This window comes from Aethalodelphis obliquidens, unplaced genomic scaffold, assembly GCF_003676395.1.
Source record: "Aethalodelphis obliquidens isolate GAN/ISIS:26980383/991018 unplaced genomic scaffold, ASM367639v1 scaffold22, whole genome shotgun sequence".
NCBI classification, from domain to species: Eukaryota; Metazoa; Chordata; class Mammalia; order Artiodactyla; family Delphinidae; genus Aethalodelphis; species Aethalodelphis obliquidens.
This window is the reverse complement of record NW_020837966.1, coordinates 15,694,595-15,718,900: the sequence shown is the minus strand read 5'-3', so window position 1 is coordinate 15,718,900 and position 24,306 is coordinate 15,694,595. Positions and strand designations below refer to the sequence as shown.

At 38.3% G+C, this 24,306-nt stretch overlaps 1 protein-coding gene across 1 annotated transcript in view; it reads right to left on the bottom strand.

Moving 5' to 3' along the window:
- TAFA1 (TAFA chemokine like family member 1) overlaps positions 1-24,306 on the bottom strand; it is a 776,700-nt gene that overhangs the window by 496,610 nt on the left and 255,784 nt on the right. The window lies entirely within an intron of this gene.

The window sequence follows — 24,306 nt, the reverse complement described above, 5'->3', positions numbered from 1 at the left end:
CTTCCCCTGGGTCTCTCTCCCTGAGAAAGCCCAGTCCACCTACAAGCTTACCATTAGTTTTAGAATGAACTTAAAGTTTCTCAGGGGGGTACTTTCATACTACCCTCTGCATACCCTAGCCTCCAGGGAGTGGAAAAAAAAGAGAGATTGTTTTTATGGTAATCAGACTTCTTAACAATGAAATGGTCTTGCTAATGGTCTATCATTTTCATTCATTCAGAATAGGTTTATTGAGCTCCTACTGTGTGCCAGGTAGTTGTAAGAGCTGAGGGTATTGTGAGGATGAAAAACAAAAAGGACGACCATTATGGAACTTAAATTCCAGAGAAGGGAGCCAGTCAGTAAACTAAGAGTAAAACATAGGATGTTTTAGGAGGTGATAAACAGAAAAAAGAAAAACAAAGAATAGAAGTGGGATAGGAACTGCAGACAGCGGAATGCAACGTTAAATAGGGTGGGCGTTAAGCATTTAATTGCATTCCTCCTCCGAAGAGCTACATTCAAGTCCTAACCACCAGTACCTCAGAATGTGACCTTATTTATAAACAGAATATATGCAGACGTAATTAGTTGAAAAGAAGTCATAGTGGAGTTGGGTGGGCTCTTAGTCCAATATGACTATTGTCCTTTGATTAGAAAATAGTGTAAAGACACACAGGGAGAGCACCATGTGACTACAGAGGCAGAGACTGGAGTGATGCAATCATAGGCCAAGGAACACGAGGACTTCGGACTATCACCAGAAGCTAGGAAAAGGCAAAGAGGGATTCTACCCAGAGTCTCAGAAGGCACCTTAACTTGGCCTTACAGCCTCCAGAACCCTGGGAGAGAAAATAAATATCTGTTGTTTTAAGTCATCTAGTTCAGTACTTTGTAACGGGAGGTCTAGGAGACTAATATAGTGGGCAGGGAGGCCTCAACTGTGAGGATGGCATCTGATAAAAGACCTGACGTTGGTGCGGGAGCCACCCACATGGCTATCTGGGGGGAGAGGGAACAGCAAGTACAAAGCCTCTGAAGTAGTGGACCTAGCATGTTTGTGTGGCTGCAAGGAGGCCAGGGTGGTTGGGGTCAGCTTAGGAGAGGGAGAGTATTCAAGTCCAAATGTAATAAGATCTAAAGACCACGGAGTCTAGGGCTCAAACGTTAGCTGAGCGTCATAATTCCCTGGCTGACTTGTTAAAACACAGATTGCTGGGCCCACCCCTGGATCCCTAGAGTTGCAGTAGATCTGGGGTAGGGTCTGAGAATGCGCATGTCTAACAAGTTCCTGATGCTGATATTGTTGGTCCAGGGGCCACTTTTTGAGAACCCTTATTGTAGGACATCATAACAACTTAGATCCTTGTTCTGTGTGAGCTAAAAGCTATTCGAGGGTTAGAACAGAGGAGTGACACGGGAGGACTTCTGTTTTAGCAGGATGTTGTGCCTGTTGGGTAGGGAATAGACTCTAAGCGGGGGGACCGGTGGAAGCAGAGAGGCCAGTTGTAAGATAATTGGAATAAAAAGTACATAATGTGAAGCACCTGTTTAAAAGGAGTTATGAACCAGTATGTGTTATGTGTGACCCAGGGTGTTTTTTGGATGGGGGAGGAGCATTTGCATTAGTTCGGAGAAAACTAATATATAACTAAGAGATTTGAGTTACCCTGGCCTTGAAAGCCTGGCATTCTTGGAGAACAGCACTTATTTAATAGGAGTTATATGACATCTGCATGTCACCAGCTTCCTCTCCACTCATGTCCATGCACAGCCAGTTTAGCAACCAAACACGTGTCACATCTGGAAATTCTTAGGCTGGAGGTTTGTTTTTTTTTTTTTTGCTTTTTAAAGAGTAAAGGGTCCCTTTCCTCCATCCTAATACCAACTCAGAATTCTTTGAATTTTTTTTTTTTTTGCGGTACGCGGGCCTCGCACTGTTGTGGCCTCTCCCGTTGCGGAGCACAGGCTCCAGACACGCAGGCTCAGCGGCCATGGCTCACGGGCCCAGCCGCTCCGCGGCATGTGGGATCCTCCCGGACCGGGGCATGAACCCGTGTCCCCTGCATCGGCAGGCGGACCCTCAACCACTGCGCCACCAGGGAAGCCCCAGAATTCTTTGAATTTTAAGAATTTTTGTTTGAGTAGTTAATGAGGACTTCGGTGTTCACGTCTGTTAAAGCTCTCAGATCACTCCCAGAGTGACCTTTACGAAGGTTCTAAAATAGATTAGAATACCTATTATCTTTTTATATAAAGCTGAAATCTTACAGTGGAAGAAATTTCCAATGTGAAGAATGAAACAAAATACTAGGGTTAATGATGACCAAAAAAAGTAATATTTAGAAGAGAATCGTACATCCAACCTCTTTAAAGCATTTGATTTCTATTAACACTTTCTCTTTCCACTTTCTGTGTACTCTCACCTTCCTGTGGATCTATCATCTTACTGACACACTCACATCAGCTACACAGACGGCTTCAAAACACAATGGCTTTATTTCTTGGCTGTTTGAAAGTTCTGAATTTTGTAATTTGTATTTTATAAATAACTTGACTCTAAAAAAAAAAGGTAAATTTTGAAATACCCAAAATCCTGGAGAAAGACATAGCCTATGACCTTTCTACACCAAGGGAAAAAGTGAAGCATCTTCAAAGTGTTATTTAGACCACTTTAGTGCTGATACACTATATCAATTAGCTGTGTGACCCTAATGCAGAAATTAACTTCTCTGTTCCTAGTTTCCATATCAGTAAATTAAGGGAGTTTGAATGAAATTTCAAAGGCCCCAGCAAGCTCTAGAATTAGCTGATTTAAATTGTACCATTGTATCCTAGATTTATTTTGGCTTTAAAAAAGGGAAGTTACTTTATTTTGTGTCCTTTCTGATTTTGAAACTGAGATCTAAATTCAAACCTTCTGGGGGCTAGACTGGTAGTATAAGTGAGTGAATCAGATGAGAAGCAAGAAAATAGAGTCAAGGAGCAAGAACTGGCCACCTATGAGGAGACCATGGTGACCTATGAGAGGACCACAGGGATCTCTGACTGAAGGACACTGATACTCTGCTCTAGCTTATGTGTGCATTGTAGAAACGGAGACCTGGGCTTATTAAAAGCTTCCAGTATTTCAGGAGCTCAAAATATTCATTTTTGTTGGCACCACCTTGATCTTTAAATTGACAAGTAATTCAAATTAAAAACATCATCATCACCATGCAGACCAAACCAACATGTCTTACAGCTCAATCCAATCTAAAACCTACTAGTTTGCATGATGAAAGCCATATTGGATAAGATTTATCCCTTCAGGGGTTATTGTTGCATGCTAAGTTTCCATAAGGGAAGGACCAGGTAGCCTGAGGCCTTACCTTAATTAATTTTCTCTCTAAAAAAATAACTACTAATCTCACGCATGCCCCTACAAGGAAAAGGTTAAATAAAGCATTTATAATAACCAGAGATAGACTGACAGTCAGAAAGACAGACACAGGATACTGTAAAAATGCCTACAGGGCAACACAAACTGGTTTTGCAGAGGTGGCTTAACCAACTGAGATTTGAGCTGTACAGGCTTAAGTCAAGATATTCTGTTTCTTGGTCAGTTCCATTGGCCAACGGGTGAAAAGCAGAAGTCATGGTTGGGCTGACTGGTCAATCAACATGGCCACAGGATGAAAATTTATTTTCTTTTTCTTCCCTCCAATGTATATCTCCCCATAGACTCCATTCATTTCCAGCTTTGTAGTGAAATTACTCATTGGTCCTAAATCCCAAGCACTGCCCCCAAACTCACACCTAGAAAATAAAAAAGTGAGGATGTAATTACCACTATAAATAGGATTGTTTCTTTTATGGAAAGATTAATAGAATAAAGAAGTTAGCATCTTTAGTATATCTAAGTATTTATCTACTGATAATTCATTTAATACATGGAGGGCTATAAAAATTTTAAGAAAAGGTACATAGATTTATGGATTTTCTATATAAATAAAATTAGCTTTCTTTCAGTTTGCCTCCTTGCTATTACATCTCACAAAAAATTATCTGCAAGAATTTTCACTAATTTTGGAGAATACAGTTGTGATGGTCCAAGTGAAAATATAGGCTATGTTCTGCGTCTAAAGTTGGATTCCTCCACAAAAGAGCCTGAGACAAAGCCTTGGGAATTTATTTGAGAGATGATCCCAGAAGCAGGAAGCATGAAAGGAGAAAAAGCCAATTAAGCTATATTATTGAACTGGTGATGGTTGTAAGCAGCTAGGTTCATTCCTACTGGGGGACCATCTGAGAACAAGGTAGAATGTGTCTCAGAATGCTCCCACCAAAAACCAGTGTCTGAGACATTTATACATGGACTCTTAGCCTCCCATAGTTGAGATTTACTGTGGGTATTACCTTGTATATAATAACCGTTCATGGCTGTAGGAAAAGTCTTTAGGCAGAAGAACAGAGAGATTCTGGGGGCATTTGAGGTAGGATGCCATCAGCATCATAGGATCAAATTTGCAGCTGTAATTACAGGTAGACTACAAATATATATAGATGCTAAATTATGTAAACAAAATTGGGACCCACCAAAAACATAGGATACCATCCTTCACAGCAGCTAGAAATGAACTGGGGTATAAAGAGAAATCTATGAATTTGCCAATCAAAGGAGAAAAGCTGTTATCCTCATATCATGACTGCCAGTTCCACTGCGTGCTGCCTATGTGTGTTCCATGTGTCTTACATGTATCAATTCATTTAATCCTGACCATAACTTTATGCCACAGGCACAATTTTTATTCCATTTTTTAACGATAAGCAAACTAATGATCAGGGAGATTGTCACAGTATTTTAATATACCAATATTAATATACCAGCACACTAGCAAGTCACAAATAAAAAGTTTTCTCAACATCTAGTCAAATTCTCTGGGAAAACAGGACTCAAGTTAGAAATGTCTCAGGGGTATTGAATTGTCAAGAAACACATCTACTGTATATCAGAAGATCCACTCGTATAAAACAAGTGCTTATGCGAGTGTACCTGAAGAGAAATTCACACTGAAAGGAATTATGTTTTTTTAAAAAAAGTATTTTTCTCTCCTGCTGGGTATTACCATTGTGGGTCTTTAAAACAGAAGCAGGCTTTTACAATTCCTTAACTCAATAGCACCACTTGAGTGACAAAGACTCGCGGGCCCCATGCAGAGACCTTACTTCTCTTTTGTGGTAACTAATAACTCCCCCACCCTCTGCTTTCTTGGCTTCCAATACAGGTTTTGAATACCACAGGGAATAAAATGGAAAAACAAGAAAGAATGGAAAAGGCACCGCTGAAAAATAATGGGTAAAGTTATATCATGTTCCAATGAGCATTTTTATTCTGATTCATTGAATTTTTTTTTAGCAGGTCAGGTGGGTAAATGTGGGCATGACTGAATGTGTCCCAGTAGGTGATACTGTAATTTGAAATCCTCTTAATGTTGCCAAACCAAACTGTTAAAATGTGATGCTTGACAATTAAGACATTTATCCTCCTAGATTGGTATTATTTTCTTTGCTGTTCATGATAGATCTTTTTGTGATTTGAGTTTCAATTCTGGCTCAACTAGAGGGATTTGGTTAAACTGTATTCAACTCTATCCTATTAGTTACCTAGTTAATTCAGTTTCCTGGGATATGAAATGACACTGACAAGCAGATATACACACTGCCACGGAAATTCTTCCCATGTTGCTTAAAAATATAAAAGTGAATAAAAGAGAAAGTAAAAGGAGACACCTAAACAATGTAGAGATAAATGACGATGGACTTGGATGCCATATGAAAGTTGTCTTGTCCAACCTGTTAACATACGGTCAGACCTGCCACTATCTTTCTTGGTTCCTTAATTTTTCTCAGAAGGTCTTAATTTTCAAAGCATATGATTCTATTAATAACTGGCCAAAGAATATTTGCATGTGAATTTTTTTTTAAATCAGAGCTTACAACAGTGAGTATGTTTCTCTCTCATGATATTATAAGAAGGGGGAAATGGACATCTTGGGATTTTTGCTTGTGCTTCAGAACCTCCTTGACACTCTGATACCATGTGCCCAGTTATGGGTAGACATAATCTGGGGAAAGGATCCATAACTTTCATTAAATTCTCAGAGGGGTCTGAGACATTTCTGCACAGCACACACACACACACACACACACACACACACACACACACACACAAACACACAAAAAACAAACAAATAAAAAACAAGGCCAGGAGAAAATGAACAACCAACGCTGAGATAATTTGACCTTTAATTACTATTGTTGAACAGGTCTTAAGTGACGAACCACTGGCCTTCATCAAGGGGTATCAAGGAGTCATCTATTCTACTACATATTATCTGATCCACAACAGAAAAACTTTCTGGGTCTCTATTTCAGCAAACTGTTCTTCTCCTGAACCCCTTGGCCGTACTCATGTTCTGAAGATAGACAGTCTTAAGGATTGCTTGAATATTCCTCTGTGCCAAGCTCCTGGCTCACATGCAGCACCTATACCAGGCTGTAAAGATCTCTATTTCTGTGATCTAACTTAACCCCAGAATGTAATTGTTTTCCTAACCTTATGCCTAACTCCCTCGAATATTTATATAATTATTCTGTGCCTTGCGTATTTCTATAAGCTGCTTTAAATTCTCCTGCAAATAAAAATCATAAGGTAAAGTTCCTTGTGAGGAAAGTTAAACCTGGGCAATCAGGTCACACTCCTATCATTTTGCCCCTGACCTTGCTTTATTTTCCCTCGTAGCGCTTACAGCTAACCACCTGACATTACACTACATATCAATTTGTTCATGAGTTTTGTCTGTCACCCCAATAAAAAGTAAATGCAGTCGGTTTCAGGCAGGACATCGGCTAACATGTCCAGCCTTATACCCCAGTGCCTAGAACAAAGTGTAGCCATAACAGGACTTCAGCGGAGATTTGCTGAACGAACTCAGTTATCTGAGCTCACAGAAAAGTTAAGAGACCAGTTGTTCCCCAGAGCCCAGCAGGCTAACTCGCTCCTCTGTGCTGTTTTGATTCCTCCTTCTGAACTGTCCAAAGGGTTCAAATAGAATCATGTTTAAGTTCTGCAATCTCTTAAGTTTAGACAGAAATCGGTTCTTTATACATGAATGTTCCCTATTTAAATAACAATATAATTCTTACCACTTGTTTTAAGTGATTCTAAAAGGAGGAAATCATTGGCTTTACAAGCATTGTATAATTGGAAATGTGGGTATATTTTAGCAAAGGCTAATGGGTACATATTTATTTTTCTGTGGAGCTGCTTTTGTGCAGTGCCTTGAAAGGAACTCTTATTAAACTTTTAATGATATTCAAAACAAGCTCTCTTTTATGTTTCTAAAGAAAATTAACATGCTGTTTGTAGCCTTATACCAACTTCAGTTTCATGACCCTTAAATCATCGTTTATACACTCTCAGTGTTCAGCAAAGAAGAAAATACGTCCCAGAGAATTTGTGGTTTGTTTTAAAGATGCATGAGAGTACAATTGAGAACCATGCAATTCATAACAAATTCAATCTAGACAAGACAGCGTACCATTCAATGCAGCCCCACCTATTTCTTCTTTCCCACAGGAGACTGAAGAATGGAAGTTATTCTATCAAATATGAAATTATGAAACACTTTAATTCTATGACAGCCATACACCAAGGACCAGAAAAATCGTTTCATCTCATAATGTTTTAGAGACCCCAGGCAAATGTAAACAGTAGACACTGTTAGACATTAAGGTTTCATTACAAGCAGTAAACAGCTTAACTGAAAATCTACTGATTTATTTGGAATTTCACGGGATTCTGGTGGGAAATTTATTAAATTATTTAGGAAACTCCAACAGAAAAAATTACCATTTACTGAATCTGAATACCGCACTTACAGGCTTACTTATTTCTCACCGTGGTTTATATTAAGGAATATGGTAAAATAACGTCTAGTGTCTAACATTAATTCACCAGTAGTGATCCATTTTAATACTAGACTGTGGGTCTTCCATAAGCTGACTCCCTAGTGATTAAATATTCCTAGGATCTTGTGATGAAATTTACCTCTTGTCAGTGAGACTTGTCTGGGTCCCAGAAACCAAGGTTTGGTTTTTACACAGAGAGAATGTTCCTCTGTCAACCAGTGTCTTCTGAGAAAACTATCTCCATAATTTCATCATAACTGGTTCCATATAATTAATTCATCTTCCAGAATTTCCAAATATCTAGCACAAGCACTGGATGTTATTCTTCTCTTAAGTGAGGGTGTTCTTGCCAAATATTTATGTCCATAAATTACATATAATTATAGGTGTGTGTCTGTATACACATTCAGATATTATGCACATCTATCCACACACCTGGGTATTGTGAGCATCTGTATACACATGGCTGTATACACATATTGTGTGTGTCCGTACACACAGAGACATTGTGAGCAAGTTTACAGATGGTACAATGGAAACAGAGAACTAGGATTAAGCCGGGAAATTCTTTGAATAGTAGGAATTATATGGAGAGGATGGAATGAACAGTGCCAGTGGTGACACACAGTAATCATGCAGAAAAAGAATCCAACAGTATTGATGCAAGTTTATGCATTAGTCAAAAGTCCCAAGAGGTCAGATGACCAAATGAATCTGATCTCAGATAAATCTGGTGGATAAAACCTCTAGGATGATAATGGAGGAGCATAAAATGATAAGTTATCTAAATGAAAACAACAGTAATTTAAAGCAGGATCTGTGGCTACTAAGACTTGATGACTGAACAGATGGGAAGAGAGGGATGGGTAGAGCTGATCGCAAGGAAGACAGCACAAGGGAATTGTGTCTCTGTGATGAAGTCTGGTTGCATCAGTGACCTGATGAGTGGAAAAGGGAGACAAGAAAGAGAGAGTATGTGCGGAAGTCAGAGGGAGAGATTGGAACATGCTATTCTGTTGGCCTTCAAGATGGAGGAATGGGGCCACAAGCCAAGAAGTGCAGGCAGGACCTAGAAGCTGGCAAAGGCAAGGTAACAGATTCTCCTCTAAAGTCTCTAGCAGCATCCCAGCCCTGCAGACCCATCGATTTTTACCCCAGTGAGATTTCTGATCTACAGAACAAATAAGTCTCTATTGTGTTAAGCCACCAGGTTTGTGGTCATCTGTCATAGCAGTAATAGCAAACTATTACACCCATTCTTACCACCAGTAGCCACTTTCCATGTGAATTTTCTAGAACGATCTTATTTTGTACTCATTGGATCCAGTACACTAGAAACAACATTTTTGGCCTGAATAAAATGTATTCATCTTCCATTCTTCCTTCCATCTCCTTAAATTAGGAATGAACAATTTATTTATTTGTGGAGGATTTTTTTCCAGCTAGAAGGATCCAAAGCATTCATGTCGTCTCCAGGTCAAACTTGGCTGTTCAAACCATTCAGCCCAGTAGACCTCATATTAGTTTAGATACATTACTTAAGATACATTTTAAAACCAGTTTAATAATAAAGAGAGAAGTTGATTTTTTTCCTACATTAGCAAGCAATTAAATTAATTCAATTTTCTTTTACCTAATTTTAAAGTGATTTAATCCATTTATACTAGGTCTGTTAGATTAAAGATCCTGAAATCTGTTTGATCACTTAATGCTTTTGTTTGGAGATAAAAGTTAAGCTCTGGTGTCTCTAAATTGAGAAGAAGCAAAAAGTCATTTTTACAGTCCGCTTGACATTCTTTCGGTTTTCTCCTTCAGTCGCTTTACACGTCCCTCAAGGAAGTGTCTGTATATTTTGTCCATCATAACCCAGTTAATTCCTCATCCTGTATGTTTATTCCCATTGAGATGAACAGATCAAGGGCCTCTCTGAGGTGTTTGCCCAGGGCTCCAAAACCATAAATCTGGGACTGCCTCCTTTCCGTGTTGGCATTTGCTGCCCATTAGAGTTTAGATTCAACAAATGCCTCCAATTCCCCTTGATCCAAGACTAACCAAAAGTAGAGAGTTTATAATCCCTTATGTTGTTATTTTGCTTTAAAAACAACAACAACAAAACCAACAAGGAAAGCAACAAAATACAAGATCAAGCCCACAAGTTTTGAAATCAAAGTAGAGTTTATACAATGGTTCTCAGTCTACCTGCCATGTGACCTTGGACAACTAAGTCAATCTCTTCTAGCTCCCATTTTCTCACATATGTCAGGGAGAAGTTACATATTTTAGTTGCTTCTTTAGTTGCTTAAATGAGATACAGTCTTCAAAGCTTTTACACAGCCCTAGCCTGTGGCAATTGCTCAATAAAACGCCACTATTACTCTTGCTTCTCTTAAATAACTATCTGAGTGCAAAACATAACTTTCAACTTTTTTGGGTGGCATCTTCATCTGTTAAGTAAGGGAGTGTGACTAAATAATAACCTCTAGTAGTTATTTTCCCTTTAGTAGTGGAATTCTAAGAACAATATAAACATAAACAGCATAGTTGCAAAAATGCAGGGATATTTAGGTAAAAGGACATGGAAAGACAACAATGTTATTTAGATATGTTTCCACAACTATCTTTTATTAACAATCACTCCCGTATTACCTATGAAGTTCTACCATGCCATAGATCATTTGAGAATATAATGAATGATCTGTGAGGGTTCTTCGATAAAAATTTATAATAAAATAAAAGCAAATATTTATTGTTTATGGCTGGCACTGTTCTGTGTTGTATGTGTACTAACTCATTTGATACTTGAAACACACACACACACACATATATGTATGAATATACACACGCACACATTGGGAAAGTTGTATGTGTGTGTATGTGTGTGGGAAAGTTGTATGCGTGTGTGTGTATACATATAAAGATATATATATATGTATATATATAAAATCTCCCTAAAATAATACCCTAATATATATTACACACATTATTATAATATATACTTATATATATATGGTTATAAATAATTGATATAAAACCCTAATATTTATATGTGTGTATATATATATGTGGAAAGTATATATGTATTATATATATTATATACAGTTGATGAGGAAACTCAGGCAGAACTTTCTTAATGTATTTATTCAGCAAAATTTTACTTTATCATTAAATTTTTATCATTATCATTATCATTTATCATTAAGTTCTAACCTTGCAGGATAAAATTGCTTTGTGATCTAACACTCTCTCTACCTTTATACTTTTTTTTTAAGAACACACTGGACTTGGAGGACATACCTGAATTTCTAATTTGAAAACTATTTCAAATATCTAGGAAGGCTCTAATAAATTTTTATATAGCCTAGCAGGGTCTAAATAAAAGTGTAGAGTGCCTAATATGGGAAATAAACAGATGACTATGTTAATATGAGGCTTAAGTACTGGCATAAAAGTTTCAAACACTTTAAAAGAGAAATTGCGTTAAATAAAGAGTGAAATCAGGAAGCTATGCCCAAGGAGAACGACAGCTCTTCGGCAGTACTGTCCAATAAAAGTATAGTGTGAGGCATACATGTGAACCATGTGTATTATTTTACACTTTTTAGTAACATTTTTAAAAACAGCTGAAATTAAGTTAACAATATGTCAAACACTTTACATGCAAAATATATTTTCATGTCAACATGTAATATTAAAAATTATTCCTGAGATATATTACTTTCTTTTTGTCGTATATAACTCTTTGTTTTGTTTTGTTTTTTTGCGGTACGCGGGCCTCTCACCGCTGTGGCCTCTCCCGTTGCGGAGCACAGGCTCCGGACGCGCAGGCCCAGCGGCCATGGCTCACGGGCCCAGCCGCTCCGCGGCATGTGGGATCCTCCCGGACCGGGGCACGAACCCACGTCCTCCGCATCGGCAGGCGGACTCTCAACCACTGCGCCACCAGGGAAGCCCTATAACTCTTTGAAATCCAGTGTGATTTTGATACAGCACAGCTAAATTCAGACTATGTACATTTCAAGTGCTCAACAATTACAGATAACTGGTGACTACCAAGTTGGACAATGCAGTTTTAGGTCTGTCCAAGCTGTGGCTGATGTCTAAGGTATTACAATAGGTTAATCTACTAAAATCATGTATTCAATTTTGAGATTCAAGAATTGTTTTAAGAAGGTATCTGTAGTTTGTATAGAAATCACTGCTAGTTACAGGTGATAGGTTTCAGCTTTCCAAGTACTGGGATCGTAGGAGGGAGGAAAAAGAACACTAGGCAGAAACAGAGGGTCTAGAATCAAGTCTCGGCTTGATTAAGTCTCTTAAAATGCATAGAGCTCATTTTTCTCACCTCTAAATTGGGGAATATTACATATTCTATGTACTTCTCTGCATCGTTCTGAGGATTAAATGAACTAATTTAAGTTAGTTTGCAGAGAATATGATATAAAGAATGGTAACGACGATTATCGTTAAGATAATGGTGATGATTAATGGTTGGTGAGGAGGAAGATGATGTCAGAATCGTTGTTCTTTTTAAATTAAAATCTATATTAAATAATCCTTCCATAGGAAAATAATTCTAAAAATAGATCTTTACTTAAATCATTAAATTATAAAATTGTTAAAAGTAGAACTGTCAGCCAGTTACATAATTACTGAATTTGCTTAACGGTTGTTCTTATTTTATTTATTCACCAAAATTAGATGTTTAGATCTAAAAATATGTCAAGAGATAAAGGAGGTAAGCATGAAGAACATAATGGGAATGGTGATGTTTATTTCCATGAGCTATATGAATTGGAAGTATATTATAGACAAGGGAAAAGTCATTTTGACTACATTATCATAATAAATGACTATGTTAACATTCTGTGCCAATGAAACAGATAAACCAGAGGGATATTATCTTTTACCAGGACACAAGAAATTTTAATATATAGTTTAATTAATTACTGTCATTAGCTGGATTGTTAGCAATTCATTTATTCTAGACTGGTTTGTCACAAACATCAAATCCTCTTCTGAGAAGAGTACGTGATTGTGTGCTGGAAAGCAGTTAAAGAATTTTAGGAAAAGCATGCAGTGAAAGATATTAATTGTCATTAGCCTTCACTTTTGGTGAGAGAAACGTCAGGCATAACATATGAGTGAAAAGTCTGAATTCACTCACAGGTTTGCAGAAGTTTTTTCAAAAGCTTTGTGTATATTAGTCAAAGTGAAGCAGAGACTACATACTCCTCATTTGAGAAAACAACAGCATATCTTAAGGTTCTATATCAAAGAACAATAAACAGGTAAAGAATTATATATCTAAGGACAAAATTCATGCTTCCTCCTTTGGTTTGGTTTAGTTAGAGGAATCGGGTTCTCAAATGAAATATTCTACGGAAACCCAATATGTAAAACAATCTAAAGTGGTATCTTTTTAATGTAAATTAATTTTATGTTCAAATTTATATTTTCTTATTAGTGTCCATCAATAAGAAGGCAATTTTGATCAGTTAAAATATTTAGGGGTTTCCCTGGTGGCGCAGTGGTTGAGAGTCCGCCTGCCGATGCAGGGGACACGGGTTCGTGCCCCGGTCCGGGAAGATTCCACATGCCGCAGAGCGGCTGGGCCCATGAGCCATGGCCGCTGAGCCTGCGCGTCCAGAGCCTGTGCTCCGCAACGGGAGAGGCCACAACAGTGAGAGGCCCGCGTACCGCAAAAAAAAAAAAAAAAAAAAATTTAGAATTAGTTTAAGATTATTATCAAGCTTGGGTTCTCACTTTCTGTGTTTGTACCTTTATATATGAATTGATATAAATATTAGGATAAATGATATGAAATTCCTGATACTGACCTATGATAACCAGCAAATATGACAACATCAGGTAGTTCAAGGTAACAGCAGTAATTGTATTTGTTTGTGTTTCTTAAGTATTTCCACCTGTGATCTTTCTGGTCTTCTTAATTTAGAGCACCCAGAAACTTGAAATACGGTGAAACTTGTTTTAAAGTTTGATCACTAACAATATCAAGAATTTGCTCACCCACACTATCATAAGAGAAAGAGTCATACAGCTACAACTTAGTAGGTTTTACTGAGGGTTCTGACTCACTAAAAAAATACTCTAAAAATGTATATCAAGCAGAAGGAAAATTATGTCACATGGAAAGGCTAAGTTGCAAGAAGAAATGTAAAAGATACTGGCACATATGTGGGCAAGTTAAAAAATCACTAACACTATAAAATATAATAATATTGTCTACTTTGGGAGGAATTAAAACTGAAACACTGGATAATGGTCATATTTAAGTAGGGAGGAGATGATCTGAGTAAATTGCTGTCAGGTCTTGTATCATTCTGTAGTATGATAAAAATATTAACTCCAGATGTCATTAAGATAGGCAGACATGTTACAATAGCTTGGGTAATTACTAAAATGATAGACATACAACACAGACCTTCTAAACTAATAAAGTGACAAAGCAGAATGAGAGAAAACTCCATCATCAATCTAAAATAAGAGAAGAAAGAAAAAACCAAAAAAAAGACCTTCAGCACAGAAATAAGATAACAACAATAAATGTAAATATGTTAGAAATCATATGAATGTAAATAGGCTAAAATCTCTAGTCTAGTTATACAAAATTGTCATACTGGTTTTAAAAAATCCAGCAGCTATCTGCCATTTCCAGGAGCTAGATCTAAATTTAAAGACTTAGAGGAATTGAAAGAGAAAGGATATATCAGGTAAATATTAACTAAAAGAAAATGAGTACAGAAATAATAATATTGGACAAAATAGACTTTAGAGAAAGATAATTCATACAAATAGTAATAGTTTAGTACTAAGCATAATAGGAATTTAATTCACTAAGAAGATACACAATTCTAAACTTGTATAAACCTAAAAACACAACTTCAAAGTACATAAAGTATAAAATGTCGACTACAAACCTAAATGGGAAGGAAATCCAAAAAAGAAGGGATATATGTATAGTTGATTCACTTTGCTGTACAGCAGAAACCAACACAACATTGTAAAGCAACTATACTCCAATCAAAATTAATTTCAAAAAAAGCAAAAAACAATGTCGACTACAAGAAGAAAAATAGGCAAGTTCACCATCAGACTGGAAGGATGGTGTACCTTTTGTACAAGCAGGAAAAGACTTACTAGGGATATAGAAAATTTAAACAACACAGTTAGCAAGCTTGATCAGAAATTCCTAATGTCTACGTGGTCTTGATTCCCTGACCTCCCTTCCGGAAGAAGGGGGAAAATCCACAGGTCCCTGTTAGCTTGAATGCGTCTGGTCTCCTGTGTACCTAGACTGCAGAAGTGTGGGAATGATGGAGGCACAGTTTTCAACAAGCATCACATGGATACGCTGGTTCCCTTCTGAACAAAGAGGTACGTAGTCCCCTGATTCCATGACAAGTAAAGTCCACATTCTATCATGCTTAAAGTAATTACTGAAACTATCCAGAACAGGACAGTGCCAATACATACCACACACTTTCTTGTCACCACACTGTGTGCTGCTCTGCCCTTAGCAGAACTTTGTCAGAGATATCACTGACATTTCATTGACCTTGTTCTCACCTGCCTGGTTTCAAATGAGCAGATGAGTGCACTTCTGAACTTTAATCCAATGATACCATGCAGAGTTAAAAATCCCTACTCATTAGCATGTTCTCAAGATTTTCAAACACTGCCTATGCATAGAAATAGGGTGTGTGTGTCAGAGGGTAGGGGTGGTATTTCAAATTCGTCACAAAAAAAGATGGTGAACCTGGAATTTCAATGTGTTCAAAACTGGTTCACAGGTATTATGAGCATGTATGTTGGGTTTTATTAATTTTTATGTAGTTAAAAATACAGTTAAAAATCAAATCATAATTAAATGTATGAAGAACTGCGGCGAGCTGCCTCCGACCAGCAGAATGACGAGTCGCCACACGCAAGATTCTTCTCGTATCACACTTTATTGGAGCACAGCTTGGTTAAAGAAAAGATGGAAGGAAGACACCGCAATCCTATAGCAGTCTGCTTATATAGGGATTAAGAACATGTGTCGCTCTGTGATTGGCTTTCGCCGATGGTGCGACTTGTGAGCCAGCATCGGATAGGTCGCTACTTTAAAACCTCATTAGTATACTTAGCGCAAGCGCAGTGGCCACAGGAAGGATGATTCAGCTTACTTCAGCTTCCTGCTGCGTGGCAGTTAGCTGACCGCGCCCTACATCTCCCCCTTTTTTATTTACTAGAATCACCAAGCAGAATGTAGCCCGTACAAGTGTTCACCTCATGATGTGCTCACTGTTCGAGGGCAGCCTTCCGTTGGCATGTCTGAGACACCTTCCTGCGTGCAATGCCAACAAGGGCTGCAGGGTGCAAAGGCTGACTCAGAATAAGTTTTGATTCCCTATAGAGGTGCAATGGCAACAGGGCCTCTCCGTGCAAGGGCAATCCATTCGAATTGTTTAGGACGGAGATCCAGGCTGCGGGAGAATCACCTTCACTAACAGCCAAAAGCGCTTGAGTGAGTAGGACCTTATCTCGATGTGCCCTGACGCGCATGCGACAGACCAACCAGAGACATATTATAATCCCAAATATACAGCAGAGCCCAAAGATCCCCACCCCTACCCACTCTTTAAAGAAGGAAAAGGCAGAAGAGAGCCAAGAGGTAAAATCTCCAAAGGTAACGGGTTCCAGCTTGGTAGCATTCAGTTGCATAATCTGAATCTTTTGCTTAAATATCATCCGTTCAGCTTCTTGAGACCAGTTTCCCTTTAGGAATTCTCCAATCTCTGCACTCAATCCTTTGTGGAATTCCAACTAATACAAAGACTTCGATTCAAAATAAAATCACTGGCATTATACGGTGCCCAGTCATAATTCAATGGCTGGGTACAGACCGTATTCATTTCACAACTAGTGGAATAAAATATTGGAAGAACTCTGCTCTGAGAGTGAATCGGCATGGGAACTGGCCAGGTCCGGCTAATTCCCCAGAACGTCATATTCTCTGCCCTAAGCAAGGGAAGAATCATCAGGAACATCCAGCTCAGCATCTTCTCTGAAGTTTTCTTCAACAATTCTCGTCAGTCTTGATGGCACCCAGATCGGATCTTGATCCGACTGTTCACTCCGTGTGTCGAGTTCTGAATCGGTCCTCCATGCAGGGCGCGAAGTTCCCGGGTTTCGGCACCAAATGCGGCGAGCCGCCTCCGACCAGCAGAATGACGAGTCGCCACACGCAAGATTCTTCTCGTATCACACTTTATTGGAGCACAGCTTGGTTAAAGAAAAGATGGAAGGAAGACACCGCAATCCTATAGCAGTCTGCTTATATAGGGATTAAGAACATGTGTCGCTCTGTGATTGGCTTTCGCCGATGGTGCGACTTGTGAGCCAGCATCGGATAGGTCGCTACTTTAAAACCTCATTAGTATACTTAGCGCAAGCGCAGTGGCCACAGGAAGGATGATTCAGCTTACTTCAGCTTCCTGCTGCGTGGCAGTTAGCTGACCGCGCCCTACAAAGAACCACTGAAGCACTCTCAGCAGAGCACAGTTAAGAAAACCACCAGCCTATGATCCTGAAGATTGCTACACAGATGCTTAGACACACAGGAATAGCCAAATATGCTCACATTGGGTATTTCCTACTAATGAGTTCATTTCAGCCGTCATATGTTTATTCATTATGCTAGTCACTGTGGGGTCAAATCCCTGCCAGCAAGTATATAATCCAAGAACATGCACAAATAACCAACACACACACACACACACACACACACACACACACACACACACACACACTCTATGCATGACTCAATGTGGTTAAGTACTATGCATAGTCAAACTTTCTGCCGAAAGTTATTCACTGATTAGTTTAGTAATTCAATTAAAACTTTTAAAGCTTCTACCAAGTGTCAGGCACCATAGTAGACACTGGAGATGCAACATGGACCAAGATAGATAAGATTCCTGCTCTCCTGGAGCTTGCATCCTAGTTCAGGAGACAGCCCAAATCAAGCAAAGAATGAATGAATGAGTTAGTTTCAAAGAGTGCCAAATTCCTTGAAGGAAATAAAAAGACGATATGTTGACTGCAGTTTTGCAACTTCAGCCCTACTGACATTGTGTCTGATAAGTCTTGACTGCGGGGGTGATACTGTGCATTGTACGATGTGTAGTAGCATCCCTGGCTTCTACCCACTAGGTACCAAGAGCATCTTCTCATTTATGACAAATAACAAGATCTCCAAACATTGCCAAATATCCCCTGGGGGGAAAATTCCTCCCCAGTTGAGAACCATTGTGCAAGATTGATGGGAATGAGAATGAGTTTTTTTGTTTTTGTGGGGTTTTTTTAATTATTATTATTGGATGGTCAGGAAAGACCTCTTTGAGGCAAAAAAAAAAAAAAAAAAGCCAACCAGGAAATATTTTGGAAGAAAGCTTTCCAGGCAGGGTTGAACAGTAAGTACTAAAGCAGTAGGTGATAATGAACTTGAAGTCCTAAAGGAAAAGACAGAGCCTTGTTTGACTAAAGCACAGAAGCAGGAGATGGTATCAGAGAGGCAGACAAGACAAGAAGAGATAGAGCTTTACAGGCTGTGGTAGGAAGTTTAGATTTTTTTTTTTTTTTTAATGCAGTGAGAAGTTTAGATGAAGGAGACAATTTCAGGTTAACTGTGAAGGAAGAAATGTTTCTAGCTAGACATTTAAAGGAGGATAGGCCTGGATTGTTGCAGGCTGGAGTGAAAGAAGCACTCCAGGGATTGACAACAGATCAGAGAGGACAGAACCTGTCTGAGGTGGAACAAAGGAGGTGCAGAAATGGAAGTGCAGAATTGTCAGAAATGTGGAATCTAATGCAGGAAGAAGGGACTTTTGAGGGGAAACCTCTATTCCAACCACCACTGGGATGACAATTCAGAGGAACGCTCTCAAGGAGAGAGTGTTCTAGGCAACATACCGACAGCAGCTGTAAGCTGTGGGACCCACTGCATGTGTATGGACTCTGGTTCAGCTCCAAATGTACCCCCTTTAGGGAGGGGGGGCCCAAAGCCAAGTGCAGGCTGAGCTACCTGACAGGAGCCAGAGACCAGGCAGCTAACAGCACAAATGGCTTGATCCTAATACGTTCTTGTTAGAGGTTTACAGAGGAAACACTTTCAGACTAGTAAAGACAAAGACCATGAACTTTAGCTCTTTATTCCAACTCCCTCATTGTTGTACCATTACTACCATTTAAAAAATATTGGCATGTGTGAGGCATTGTTCTAAATGATTTTCTCAGTTAATCTTCTGAACAATCCTATAAGGTAGATTCTCTTATTTTCAGCATTTAAAAAAAAAAAGCACTGGAGTCTCAAGACATTCTGTTACTTGCCCATGGAATCTGAAACCTAAGTAGTTCTAACTCAAGTCCAATCTCTGAACCACCTCATAATATTCAGATAAATCAACCAATACTATATACTGCTCAGATGAATCAAACTGACACAGGTAATTCCCAGCTAATGTCTGGTTGAGGAATAATTCGTAATAAATTGCTAGCATTTGAATACCCACTAGTGCCAGTTATTTTTCTAAGCACTGTAAATGCATTATCTTGTTTCATCTTCACAAAACCCACAAGAAAGGTCTTATCAGTTGTCTCATTTTATAGATGAGAAACCTGAGGGCCAGAGAGCTTAACTAACTTGTCCAAAGTCACACAAATAGCAAGTGGTAGAATTGAGATTGTAATTTAGATAGTCAAACGCCCAGGTCTTCCTCACTAACTGTAAATCATAGAACCCAGTTCTCTTCCAACAACAAGAAACTTTTAGAAACTCTTATATAATCTTATTTCATAAAAGTAAGACATATGATTGAAAATACTGCAACATTATTTAAAAGACGTTCACAAAGATGTCTGATAATGTTCTAAGCAGAGGCAATCCCTTGGAAAGCCTCCGTTACTGTGTTTCTGTTTGTGCAGTAGTTCCAAAGAAAATATGATAAAGTCACTTATTAATTCATTTCACATGATACCTTAATTTCTAAATAAGCGTAGGAAAAGAGGGCTTTGTGCATTGCTTCTGCAGTCTCGTTAATGCATAGGCCAGTTAACGAGTTCAGACATGTCCAAGTTACTTCAGGTAAAGATCTGTTGCTACCCCATCTGCACTCCCTCACCAGATCTTCTAACCAAACACAATTTGAGGAATCAAGAAAGACCTAGAGTTGCAGAAGTTACTGTTTTGGGATCTGTGTATTTGACGTCAGAATGACAGACTGTTACTACCGAGGTGTTAGCACACTTCCCGTGGCACCTAAGAGATTGACCCAATCTGTTGGTGACGCAATCTGTTGAAAAGTGTGTATTCTCACACAAAAAAATTGGAGGTATTAAAAGGCATCCATGAAGCAGTAAGAGAAAGCCAGTACTTGGCATTAGAAATTGCAGATTTGGGTTCAACGGTACCATTTACAAGCTTTGTGGCCTTGGGCAAGTCACTACAACAGCTCTGAGATTAGGGCTCTTCATTACGCAGGAGGCAACATCATCCTGACCCTGGCTACCAGGCAGGTGGCAGTGCAGAGCAATAAAACAATGAATGCATGGGTGGTTTATGGACTGTATGATGATGCTCTAACAACAAAGGACAACATTCATACTAGAGATGTCAAACAGCTGTTACACAGCTGACTCTTTACTGAACTGGGGAGAGCACATCTCATCTTTGTCCTCAGGTCTTTTTGACAGTGGCAGTGTGCTGCAGTTGAACTGACTCAAGCCTATGTGTTCTGGAGCTAGAGGAGAGACGAGGTCAACGGGAATAAGATATGTATGCTTCTGGCAGCTGCTTAAGATAGAAACAGAAAATTCTTATTCTTTTAAGGCATTAAATCCAATCTGTCTAGGTACAACTAATGTGAATGAGACAACCTTTGCAGGCCCAGTAGCAACTATCTCTGAAATCTTTAATGGTAATAATACCAACAACAATAATTGCAGCTCATGTATCAGTTAACTACTTTTACAAACAAAATGCTCTAAGATTCATAGGCTTAAGAACAGTTATTTATTCTTAGTTCTCTAACTGCATATTGGCTGAGCTCAGACAGGCAGCCCTGACTCAGACTGAGGCCCACTGGGGCTTGGCTTCTCATCCCGGGTTAGGCTCACGTCTGTTCATTCTGCAGCCGAGGCAAAGGGGGCAGGAGCTACCCGGGCCAGGGCCTTTTCAAAGCAATGTCAGAGGTGCAAGGGAGCCTGTGTGTCAGCACATTTCAGGCCTCTGATTGAATCTGTCTAGGTCATAGTCACTAGGCATTTACTACGTGTTCAAGCAACTGTATACTAAGAGCTTTACCCTCATTCTTTCATATAATTTTCTTAACAATCCTGTAAAGCCAGGACTATTTTTATCCTCGTTTTAAAGACAAAGAAATGGAAGTAAAGAGAAATTAAGAAACTTTCCCCATATCCTGCAGCTAGTCAGTGGCAGGGTCAGGATTCTCATATAGGCAGTGGGACTCCAGGGATTTGCCAGTATATTCTATTGTCTGCTTAAATCCTTAATCCATCAACACTGCAATTAAAATGGGACTAGTTTCAAAGCATTGAATACATCTGGGTTCCCATACCATGACACTTAAAAAATATATGAATTTTGTTTTATTTATGTTACGAGATATTTGCTCTGCACAAAGCATTTATAACATGCATCTACCCTACGATGTCTAATCAAATCAACACATAAATATACCACCCAGAATCTAGAATATTGCCATATCTTCGTATGTTCTTTCTCTGTATCACCTTTCTGCCTCCTCGCTGAAGATAACCGCTCTCTTGAATTTTGTGTTTATCATTCACATGGTTTTTTAAACAGATTGATCATATATATATCGGTGTCAAATAATTTTGCTTGGTTGAAACATCAACTGTGCTCTCATATGTATCTATTGTTAATCCATTTCTTATTGTTATACAATAGTGCATTTAGGGACTTCCCTGGTGGTCCAGTGGTTAAGATTCTACGCTTCCAATGCAGGGGGCACAGGTTCGATTCCTGGTTGGGGAACTAAGATCCCACACGCCATGCGGCATGGCCAAAAAAATAGTGCATTTAGTGAATATATCACAATATATCAATTATCCTACCAATGAATACTGGGTTTCTTCTAGTGTAATGCTAGTAAAAATAAAGCTTCTGTGGACAACCTCACTAGCAATGTACAAGAGTCCCTGTGTGGCACATCCTTACCAACACTTGGTATTGTCAAACTCATAATTTAGGGGAAGTAAAATAATATTTTATTGTGATGTTAATTTGTATTTCCTTGCTCACTAAGAAGTTTTGGCACATTTTTCTTAGATAATCTACCATATATGTTTTCTTTTCTGTCACCTGCTTATTCATGACCCTGGCCAATTTTCCTACTGGGTTATTTATCTTATTGATTCATATCAGTTGTATATGTATTATATTTATATAAAATTGTCCATTACATGTATTAGTAATGTCTTCTCTCAGTCGCGTTCTGTCTTTTCATTCTATTTATGGTAAATAGTGAAAAGATTTACCAATCTTTTCCTTCGTGGTTGGTCTGACTTGAATAGTGTCCCCTTAAAATTCATGTCCACTCAGAACCTGTGAATGTGACTTTATCTGGAAATAAGGTCTTTGCAAATATATAATCAAATTAAGATGAGGTCACAATGGATTAGGGTAGGCCCCAAATCCAATCACTGGTCTCTTAGAGGAGGGAAATTTAGACAGAGAGAGAGAAGAGCCACAGGGTAGAGGACCACATGACAACAGAGGCGGACACTGGAATGGGGTCACTGCAAGCCAAGGAAAACCAAAGCTTGTCGGCAAGGACCTGAAGCTGGGAAGAGGCAAGGAGTGATTCTTCCCTAGAGCATTCAGAAGGTACAGGGGCCGTCTAGCCTTCAAAACTGTGAGGGAATAAATTTCTGTGTTGTAAACCACCCAGTTTGTGGTAATTTAGTACAGTAAGCACAAGAAACTAATACAATGGTTAACAATTTTTGTGTTATAAATTTTTTTAATCCTAAAGCTATCAAAATACTATACTTTCTTCTAAAATTTGAAATACTTTGCCTTCACATTTAAATTTTTAATTCATCAAGTACTGATTTTATTTATGGGCATGAAATAGGGAACCCATTATATTGTTTTGTTTGTTTGTTTTCCTATTTGGGTAATAAATTGTCCTAGTACCATTTATTGAAAGGTTCAATTTTTTCTCCACAACTTTGCAAAGGTTCCACTATATATGAAAGTGCCACATAAGTCTGGGTTTCCTTTTGGGCCTTCGAGTATGTTCCATTGGTCAAATTGCCTATCACACTATTCTGTGCTGATTATTATAAATGTATTGTAGTTCTTCCTATCTGGTAGAGCTAATACTTTCACGTTTTTCCTCTCTTTTTTCTTCAGGAGTCTCTTGGTTGTTCTCAGGCATTTGATCTTCCATTTAAATTTAAAATCAGCTTGTAAAGCTCATTTTTAAAAGTCTGTTGGGATTTTGATTAGAATTTTTTATAATCTATAGGTCAACTTGGAAGAATTAACATTTTTATAATATTAGCCTTTCTATTCGTAAAAGTGATTACCTATTATTATTTATATTTTAAAATGAAGTAATAAAGTGTTATAATGTTCTGCACATCAGTCTTACACACTTACTATTGAATTTACTCCTAAGTACCGTATATTCTTTTTTTTTTTTTTTTTTTTGGATTGAACCCACACCCCCTGCAGTGGAAGCGTGGAATCTTAACCACTGGACTGCCAGGGAAGTCCTGTAAGTACCATATATTCTTTGTTACTCCTGTAACATCTTTTCAAAATTGTGTTTTAAAATTTTTTGCTTATATATGATTGCAATTTTGATTGCCAGTATTATATCCACCTTGCTAAATTCTATTGTGTTAACTTATTTATACACAACTCACAGTTTTCTATGAGAATAATCGCATGCCAAAAAAAGACGGGAGCTTGGTTTCTTCCTTTCCAATTCTTATACTCTTTGCATCTCTTTCTTTCCTTGCTGTGCTGGCTGGGTCTCCAGTATAACGCTGTATAGTAGCAGTAAAAGTGGGCATCTTTGTCTTGTTCCTAGTTTTAAATGTAATGCTTCTACTGTTTTACTGTTTAGAATTATGTTTGCTGTAGGTTGTCATACTCTTTAACAGATTAAAGAAATTCTTTTCTATTCATAGTTTGCTAAAAGTTTTATCACAAATGAGCTTGGAATTTATTAAGGGCTTATTTGACATCTATTGAAATTATGTGGTTTTTATCGTTCAGTGCATTAATGTGGAAAATATATGAATAAACTTATTTAAAAG